The following is a 9,492-nucleotide window of genomic DNA, read 5'->3' on the forward strand; positions in this document are numbered from 1 at the left end:
GAAGATAATTTTAAATGAAGAGGGTGATATCTACCCATCTGTAATCTAGAGCTAACTTAACTACCTCCTAATTTATGTAACGTAATTACCCCCTGACTTATCCTAGTAGAAAGAGCACACCCCTAGGAATCAGAGGACACAGGTTCTGTTGCCAGCTCTGCCACTTTTCTGCTGTGTGACCTTGGGTGAGTCACTTCACTTCTCTGTTACAGATGACTTGCCCAAGTCACTCATAAACATAAACAGAATGTTTGTTATTTATCAGGGAAAGCTCTGTTAGGAGACTGTCTGTGTTCCAGGAATTCATTGTTCATGATCTGGTCTTGCCATCTGCCATTGAGTCTGGCCTGTAAGTGAAGGTGACGGAAGGGCTCAGGGAGCTGGACGTGCCATCTGTTGGCTGTTTCACAGCGGGGCACCAACCACAGAGGTGATTCTGACCGTATGGGTCAAGTCTGAGCCTTCCCAGCTTGCAGGTGCCTCCCCCTTATCTTCCCGGGAACACCATGGGAAAGAATGTAGCTTCCCTAGGGATCCTTGTTGAAAAGAGGAGAGTCCCTTTTCCAAAGGGTTCCAATTCTCTGGTCACTGGAAATTATCAGGAACGGACTCAGGGCTGAGATAGTGAGTAAAAAAGCCACATGGCTATTCACCAGCCACGGAGAATTCTCTTTCCTGTTTAGCGAAACACTGAATATGATGGTCTGTTGTCCATTCAGCAAGACATAGAACACTACCAGGACGACGACCATCTTGGCCGCCCGGACTTCGGGCATCAGCCCAGGGGACGGTCCAAGCATATGGAGGTGTCAGACCTGCCGGTGGTGTCTGTGCAGGATGGATACCATATAGTTGCTGGCTGTACTCATCGCAACCTCAAAGAACAGATCTCAGGTACTGAGCACAAGGCATTAATCTGATTGGTTGCCTCACTGACAGGAACCTCTGTGCAATATTTAAAATCCAGCGTGATTTGAACACCAGAGCCATTCCGGGGACCTGTCATGAACATTGGTGCACCAAAATCTAAGAAGAGATTGAAGATCCAGTTAAGGAGACAGGAGGAGAGGACGAACATAGATAACTTTGCCTTAAGTCCTACACACCTGGGGGTCCCGGGGCTGATGGCATTGGTCTGGTAGAGGCAGGTGCTGCAGACCGACAGGCCACGGGGCACTAGATAGAAGTACACGACCATTTTGCATCAGAAATCATCTAGGAAATTTCCCAGGCTCTAAACTTCCAGAGCATTTAGGACTCCCTCAGTGAGAAGAACGATGGTGTTGGCCAAGGTCAGGTGAGCAAGGATGATGTCAGAGGAGCTCAGCTGGTGGCCGCCACGGATCTCATATACATAAAACAGAAAGAGGAATCCATTTGCTGAAATCTCAATGCCAACCTGTGTCAGGATCGCAATCCCGAAGATGATGTCCATTCACCCAAATTTTCAAGTGGAATTAGAGAAGACTTCCTGCAGGGCAACTTGGGAAAGAGAGTGACCTGCAGTGAGAATGAGAGGGAAAGAGAGAAAGAGAAAGAGAGAGGACCCTACAGTGCCAATGAGACCTAAAAACATATTTGCACCCCTTAAATTTGACTGGTGGTGAAAAGAAATGTAGATACTCTTTAATTCTTTGGACATTGGACATTTGCCCCACCCCAATCCCACAACACTTATGTACATATCTTTAATTTGTAAGTTGTAAATTACCTATTTATTCAGTGTCCCCCTCTAGACTGTAAGCTCGTTTCAGGCAGTGAACCTGTCTACTAATTCTGTTGTACTCTCCCAAATGCTTAATACAGTGTTCTACACATAGTGAGCACTCATTGATTGATTGATTGATCATTTCTTAATGCTTCTGACATAATCCCGTCATTATTCCCCAATTCTGCCAAGAAGAGATGGAAAATACTAGTTTTGGGCTCAGCAATGAAGGCAGCTTTGTGATAGGATTGCTTCTTTCTGGGAGCTTTCTGATTGTTCCAGAGGTATTAATTCCACTAGGCAAGCAGTGTTACCGTGTGTAAAGAGCATGGACCTGGTAATCAGAGTTCTAAACTCCACTTCACCACTTGCCTGCTCTGTGACATTGGGCAAATAATAATAATAATAATGATGGCATTTATTAAGTGCTTACTATGTGCAAAGCACTGTTCTAAGCGCTGGCGAGGATACAAGGTGATCAGCTTGTCCCACGGGGGGCTTACAGTCTTAATCCCCATTTTACAGATGAGGTAACTGAGGCACAGAGAAGTTAAATGACTTCCCCATAGTCACACAGCTGACAATTGGCGGAGCCAGGATTTTAACCCATGACCTCTGACTCTAAAGCCCGGGCTCTTTCCACTGAGCCACGCTGCTTCTCACTTAACTTCTGTGTGCCTATGTTCCCTCCTCTGCAAAATCTGGATTCAATACCTGTTGTACCTCCTATTTAGATGGCAAGCCCCATGTGGGCTATGATTATCTGGTGTGAGCCCCAGAACTCAGTAAAGTGCTTTGGGACTCAGTAAGTGCTTAGGAAATAGCACAATTATAAATTGTTGCCAGCTGCAAGTGTCTCTCCCCAGTGGATTGTAAGCTCCTTGAGGTTGTAGAGGAGTTGCTTCTTTTTGAATAAAGCAGCTGGTGGGACAGGAGTTACTTTTTTGCATAAAGCCTTGTGAAAATCAGGATACCAAGAAACAGATTCGTGTATGATGACTGTTTTAGCCCAGTAGTAGTAGTAAATAGCTATCTTTATGTGGAAGCAATGTAGAAAGCTAGGTGGTTTTTCCCTTTACCAAGTAATTGAGCATCAGACCTTCAGCCAGTCAGGCATATTTACTGATCATTTACTGTATGCAGAGCATAGTACCAAACACAAGGGGGAGTACAATATTATTATTATAATTATTATTAGTATCATTACAATGTAACACTAAACAATAAACCCTCATTCTTCAGTGCACAGTGGAGGGACTATGGACAGAGATTGGGTCAACCAACTCAGTTATATTATAGTCTCCCAATTGCTTAGTACACAACTCTGCAAACAGTGAGAACTCAACAAATACCATTAATTAATTAACAGAAAGAAAACCTCAGTAATGAGACCATCCTTTGACATCCCCACTTCCTGTCTCTCCCCCATTCAGCCCATGCTTCACTCAACAACCCAGATCATTTTTCTACAAATCTGTTCACTCCATGTCTCCCTACTCCTCAAGAACTTCCAAAGCCTTACTAACTTCACATCTCCTCCAAGAGGTCTTCCCTGATTAAGGCCTAATTTCCTCTCACCCCACTCCCTTCTGCATCAGCCTTGTACTTGTATTTGCACCCTTTATTCATTCCACCTTCAGCCCCACAGCACTCATCTCCATATCTACAATTTATTTATTTCTATTAAAGTCTGTCTCCCCTTCTAGACTCTAAGCTCAATGTGGGCAAGAAGCATGTCTGCCAACTCTAATATACTGTACTCTCCCATGCACTTACACACACTGCTCTGCGCACAACAAGCACTCAATAAATGCAACTGACTGATTGATTTTCAGCTATAAAGAAAAGTCAGATACTGCTGTTGACTCATTTTGGGCTTTGTCTGAATCTTGATATAAGGTTAGCCTGACACTCTGAGATTCAAAAAGATGCACTAGACATCCTGATTTGATTCTTTTTTTTTACTTTTTAAAGGTATCTGTTAAGCGCTGATTATGTGCCAGGCACTGTACAAAGGTAGATACAAGGTTGTGAGGTTGGACACAGTCTCTGTCCCGCATGGGCAGTTTTAATCCGCACTTTACAGATGAGGGAACAGAGGCACAGAGAAGTGAAGTGACCTTGGGATCACGCAGCAGACATTTGAAGGAGCCAGGATACAGACTCCTGCTCTATCACTAGGCCAAGCTGCTTCTCAGCTAGATTCCTTGCTGGCTTATCCTTTACAGTAAGTGCTCAAAAAATATGATAGATAGATCGACTGATTGATTGCAATTGCCTCCTAGCATTCACCAAGGATGGAGCATTGTCTGAGTCTTTGGTTCACCATGTCCATAAAACTTACCTCTGCCCTCCTTATTTTTAGTGTACCAATTTCATCACCTGTTCGGGAAATCCCCTGTCGTTTGTGTCCATTCTACCCTTTGACTTTGTCTCTCCCATCTTTTCCCATCTTGAAAACCTACCAGTAAAACTTGTTTATTCAAGTGGACCAGAAGTTTGACACCCACCTCCGAACCCCTGCCCTCTTCATTCAGTCCAGTGATTAACTTTTCACGTTCTTCCCCATTACTGAAAAGAGGCATAGCATAGCATGGCATAATGGAGACAGCATAGGCCTGGAAGTCAGAGGGATGTGAGTTCTAATTATAGCTCTGCTGTGTGACTTTGGGCAAGTCATTTCACTTCTCTGTGCATCAGTTCCCTCATCTGTAAAATGGGGATTAAGACTGTGAGCCCCACATGGGACATGAACTGTGACCAACCCGATTAGCTTGTATCGATCTCAGTAATTAGTACAGTGCTTAGCACATAGCGCTTAACAAAACCATTAAAAAATTGGTTGAAATTCAACCTGTCTCCTTGCTGACTGGATTCTATTCTTAGAGGCCTACGGGGCCTCCCTCCCCGATTTAGGTTGAGAGACTCAGGTCCTTCCTGGGCTGGTTAGACACTAAATCAGAACATAAGACCTGGAACAGGCCGACCTCTTTTTCCCAGTTCCTCATCCCACAATTCCATCACCTTCTTGGGCTAAAAAGGATAAATCCCACGAGGGATTGAGAGTCAGATGTCCAGGAAGGAACAGAGACCGGAGCCAGCAAAATCCACTGTGTCCCATGAGTCATGTCCAGTTCCCCATCAGAGTGAACCCTGAGAACATAAGCAACAATGCAGCTGTCTTTCGAGAGCGCACTTTTTAAAATGGTATTTCTTAAGTGCTTACTTTGTGCCCGGCACTGTATTAAGCATGGGGGTAGATACAAAGTAATCAAGTTGATCACAGTCCATGTCTTACATGGGGCTCACAGTCTTCATCCCCATTTTAAAAATGAGGGAACTGAGGCCCAGAGAAGTGAAGTGACTGGCCCAAGGTCACGCAAGAGACAGGTGGAGGAGCTAGGATTAGAATCCAGATACTTCTGACTCCCAGGCCAGTGCTCTAGACAGGCCACGCTGCTCATTCTGTTTGGGATGGGACAATTTACCATCTGCCCTTCTTCGAGCTTCAGAACTCCCAACGTAAGGGTGAGAAAAGGGAAAAAATGTAGAATTCCCTGCTGGAAAGTAAATGTTCCCTTCTGCGCACAGTAAGCACTCAATAAATACTATTCATTGATTTCTTAATACATTGCTCTGCACACAGAAAGCATTCAGAAACAGTGTGGGCAAATAGATGAGAAGCAGCATGAGCATGGTCAGTGGATAGATCACTTGCCTGGGAGTCAGAAGGACCTGGGTTCTAATCCTGAATCTGCCACTTGTCTGGTGTGTGACAAGACAAGTCACTTCCATACTCTGTGCCTTAGTTACCTCATCTGTAAAGTGAGGATTAAGACTGTGAGTGGCATATGGGACTTTGACTGTGTCCAGCCTAAATAACCTTCACCTACCCCAGCGCTTAGTGCAGAGCCCGGCACAAAGTAAATTCTTAATAAATACCATGAAAAGTCATCGATTGACTGATTGATTGATTAATGTCTGCTTGCCCCTCTAGACTGTGAGCTCCTTGTGGGCAGGGAACCTGTCTACCAACTCTTTTATATGCCACTTTCCCAATCACATGGCAAAGTGCTCTGCACACAGTAAATGCTCAATCAGTACCATGACTTGAGTGACTGATGCACTCTCCCCTTCCAGCAGCCTGTCCTGTTCCGAGGGCCCCTCCCTCAGACCCCGGCTCCTCATCCCACCCCTGTCACGATCTCATCCCTCGGCTCTGGGATGAGTAAGATCACCGTGTTCGACCAGCCCAGGTTCTGGGGGCTCAGCGAAGAGTTCATTCATTCATTCATTCATTCATTTAATCATTCATTCGTATTTATTGAGCGCTTACTGTGTGCAGAGCATTGTACTAAGCGCTTGGGAAGCACAAGCTGGCAACATATAGAGCCAGTCCCTGTGAAGAGTTCACCTGAGACATCACGGACTTGTGGGATGTTTACTTCGACAGGATCATCTCCTCCCTGAATGTGGCCTGTCAGCCCTGACTGGCTTTTGACCACATGGCCTTCGGGGACAGCATCCTGGCTTTCGAGGAGGGGGAGTAGAGCATCGTCCGCCTGGACGAGCAGATCTCCTCCTTCCAGCTGGTGAGGGAAGACTTGGAGAATCCCCAGATCACACTCTACGAAGACATCAAGCTCCTCGTTCCTCTGCTGCCCATCAAGATGGAATGGAAGCCAATGTCTCCTACAAGGACTTCGGGAAGGTGTCCTGTCACTCCGTCAGGAGAGGCATCTGGCTCCTGTGCTTCAAGGAAGAGAGGGGAGGGGGCTACTCTGTGTCCCGGGCGGGGGACAAGTGTGCAGCGCCCTCTCCCATGTGGAATGTAGAAGTGCCCCAACTATGCCTCAGTGCTGTTCTGGAAACCACGGCTCCAGTGTGTGTGGCCCCTGATGCCCAGCTGGCCTGAGATCACCACCAAGATCTTGTGGGAGAAGAGTCAGGTGGAGAGGGCGAGGAGTCACGTCGTGGATGGGGTGGTGGGATCCAACTTCACCGATAATAATAATAATAATAATAATGGTATTTCATAAGCGCTTTCTGTGTGCCAAGCACTGAGCATTGTTCTAAGCACCGATGTGACACAGATGTACACCAGCACCTTCATCAAAGAGCTGGAGGTCTGCACCACCATGTCTTCAACTTCGAGGACTCTGGGGAACTCACGGTGGGCACCCGGTTCACTGTCAAGGTGGAGACCTCGCTGACCATGACTGTGGAGGTCGGGAAGACCCAGAAAGTCACGACCAAGATCAAGGTACAGGTGGCTTTCCTAGTCACCATCCCTCCCCGTGAGGAGCTGACAGTCCAGGTGCTCAAGAAGGAGGTCAACGTCTGGGCCCCGGTGAAGCTGACTCAACCGGAATGGGAAGTTAAGCACCACATAAGGGGTGTACTGGTGGATGTCCAGGCACTGCATCCAGACTGCATTCAAGGAAAAATAGCTGGTACCGTCTGGGCCTGAGGCCCCCAGACCCATCCTCCCATCCTGGAAGCTGCTGTCCTCCCTCTGAAGGTGGAAGAGGAGAAGGCCAAGGAGGGTCCCGCTGGTCACCGGCCCCAACCCCAGCCTAGATGCAGATCGGTCATTCCCTCATGCCCTCTGGAGAGAGAGGGCTTTCCAGGCTTCCAATTCCTAAGTTCCAGCACCTGTCTCTTTGGCCTGGGAGAAGATCAATGTCCCTGCAAGACCTCCTAGGGATATGTGGGTTCCACTCACCGATAAAGCTGCTGGAGTGATGTCCCAAGTTGACCCTGGGGTACCGGCCATCTCTAGGTCAAATGCTGTCTCGTGGTCACCTGAGACAAAAGGCGAAACTCAAAAGTGAGGGAAGGGTACCGCCCCCACAATCAAAACTGCTAAATTGACAGCCCAGGGCGGGAATGCAGAAGGTGTCCCTTGCCCCCGTGCCAATCAAATTAGGTATGGGGGGGAGGGCAGAGATTGGATAAACTGAGGCCGGAAGCTGGAATGGCCTAGAAGCACAGGTGATAAATACCTGCAGCTTCTGGCCCTCTGTGCAGAGGATCGGGACCTGCAGCAGATGGCTGCAGGTCACCTCTGACCAGAGCGTGAGAAGCCCGCTCTGCCTGCACCAAGTGAGGAGCCATGGTATGGGTGAGGGTCCCATCCCACTGGAAACTCGTGGGGTTGGAAGCCAAGTACTTCGCCATGAGTATGTAACACATGAATGGATTCCTCCCAAGTGGAAACTACTCGTGGGTGGGAGTTAGGGGCTTCCCACGGGAGTGTAAATCAAGTGGATTCCTCCCGAGTGGGAAGTGCACATAGGTGGGAGCTAGCCGCCCCACTGCATGCAAACAAACTGTAAGGGAATTCCGCCTGGGTGGGACCTGGGGGTTCTGCCATGTGCGACTAACGTATGAGTGTGTTCCTCCCGTTGGGGAAGCTTCTAATATTACTAATTAATTGCAAAGGAAGTGCAATTCATTTCACCTAAACAATGAAATAATTCAATTCACCCCGTGGAATAAATTTTATATAAAACTCAGGCTTTCCGTCCCCAGCTTCTCTCTCTCTCTCTCTCTCTCTCTCTCTCTCTCTCTCTCTCGCCGCATCGATTACCAAATGAACCCGTCCCTGGACGATGGGTGACAGGTGTCTCCTTCACTCTGAGAATTGTTTTCCTAGGGGACTCACCCTTGTCTCCAGTTTGGCCTGTCCATGCGGAGGGGTGGGGGTCACTCGGGAATAGCATCTGGTTGTTCTAAATAACAAAAATGATTGTGACATTTGTTAAGCACTTACTACGTTCCAGGCACTGTACTAAATCCTGGGGTAGACACAGTATAACCGACTTGGACACAGTCCATGTCCCACATGGGGCTCCTAGTCTTCATCTCCATTTTTCAGATGACAGAACTGAGGATCAGAGAAGTGAAGTGACTGCCCAAGGTCAAAGAGCAGACAAGTGGCAGAGCTGGGAAGGGAACCCAGGTCCTTCTGACTCCCAGGGCTGTGCTCTATTTACTAGACCATGCAGCTTCTCATACAATGGATATTCCTTGCCGTGAGAACCTCTTTCTGCTCTAGGCCAGAAACTAAGACCACCAGCATCGGTGGGAAGTAGGAGAAGAATCAACCAGTCAATCAATCAATGGTGTTTATTGAGTACTTCCTGTGTACAGAGGGCTATTCTAAGCTCTTGGGAGAGTACAACAGAGTTGGTAAACTTGTTCCCTGCCCCCAAAGAATTTACAATCTAGAGGATCTTTAGTTTAAATTTATTTGACAGGGACCCTCCACTTCCCCACATTCCCATGACAACCACTCCCCAATCTCCCTGCCAAAAGAGAAGATTATTCTCAAAAGATGTGACTTCTTTTCTTCCTTTCTTTAAACTCTGGAGAGCCATCGTATGGCTGTTTTCTTACCCTCCTCATTTCTCCCCTCCTACTTCCCCGTACGTGGGTGAGGGGGTCTGGGGTGGACTCTCCTCACCTGGAGAAGGTAGTCGGGTGGTGGACTGGGGGGTATCAGGAGCACATAGCGTGGGAACCAGGGCCACGACCAACCCGGGCTCCTCACCAGCACAGAAACAGTGGAATCGGTATCCAGGGATGGGGGAGGCAGAGATGCAATTTGCCCTCAATTGCTGGGGCTGGAAGAAGCTGGGACACTGAGGCTGGAGGACATCTATGGGGCAGAGAGGACCGTGCATTTGTTTCCCTGCCCTGGCTCCTTTTAATTTTGTCATGGTATCTGTTAAGAGCTTGCTATGTTTCAGGAGATGTTCTAAGGGCTAGGGTTGACACTA

Source organism: Tachyglossus aculeatus, chromosome X3 (genome assembly GCF_015852505.1).
Source record: "Tachyglossus aculeatus isolate mTacAcu1 chromosome X3, mTacAcu1.pri, whole genome shotgun sequence".
Taxonomy (NCBI): domain Eukaryota; kingdom Metazoa; phylum Chordata; class Mammalia; order Monotremata; family Tachyglossidae; genus Tachyglossus; species Tachyglossus aculeatus.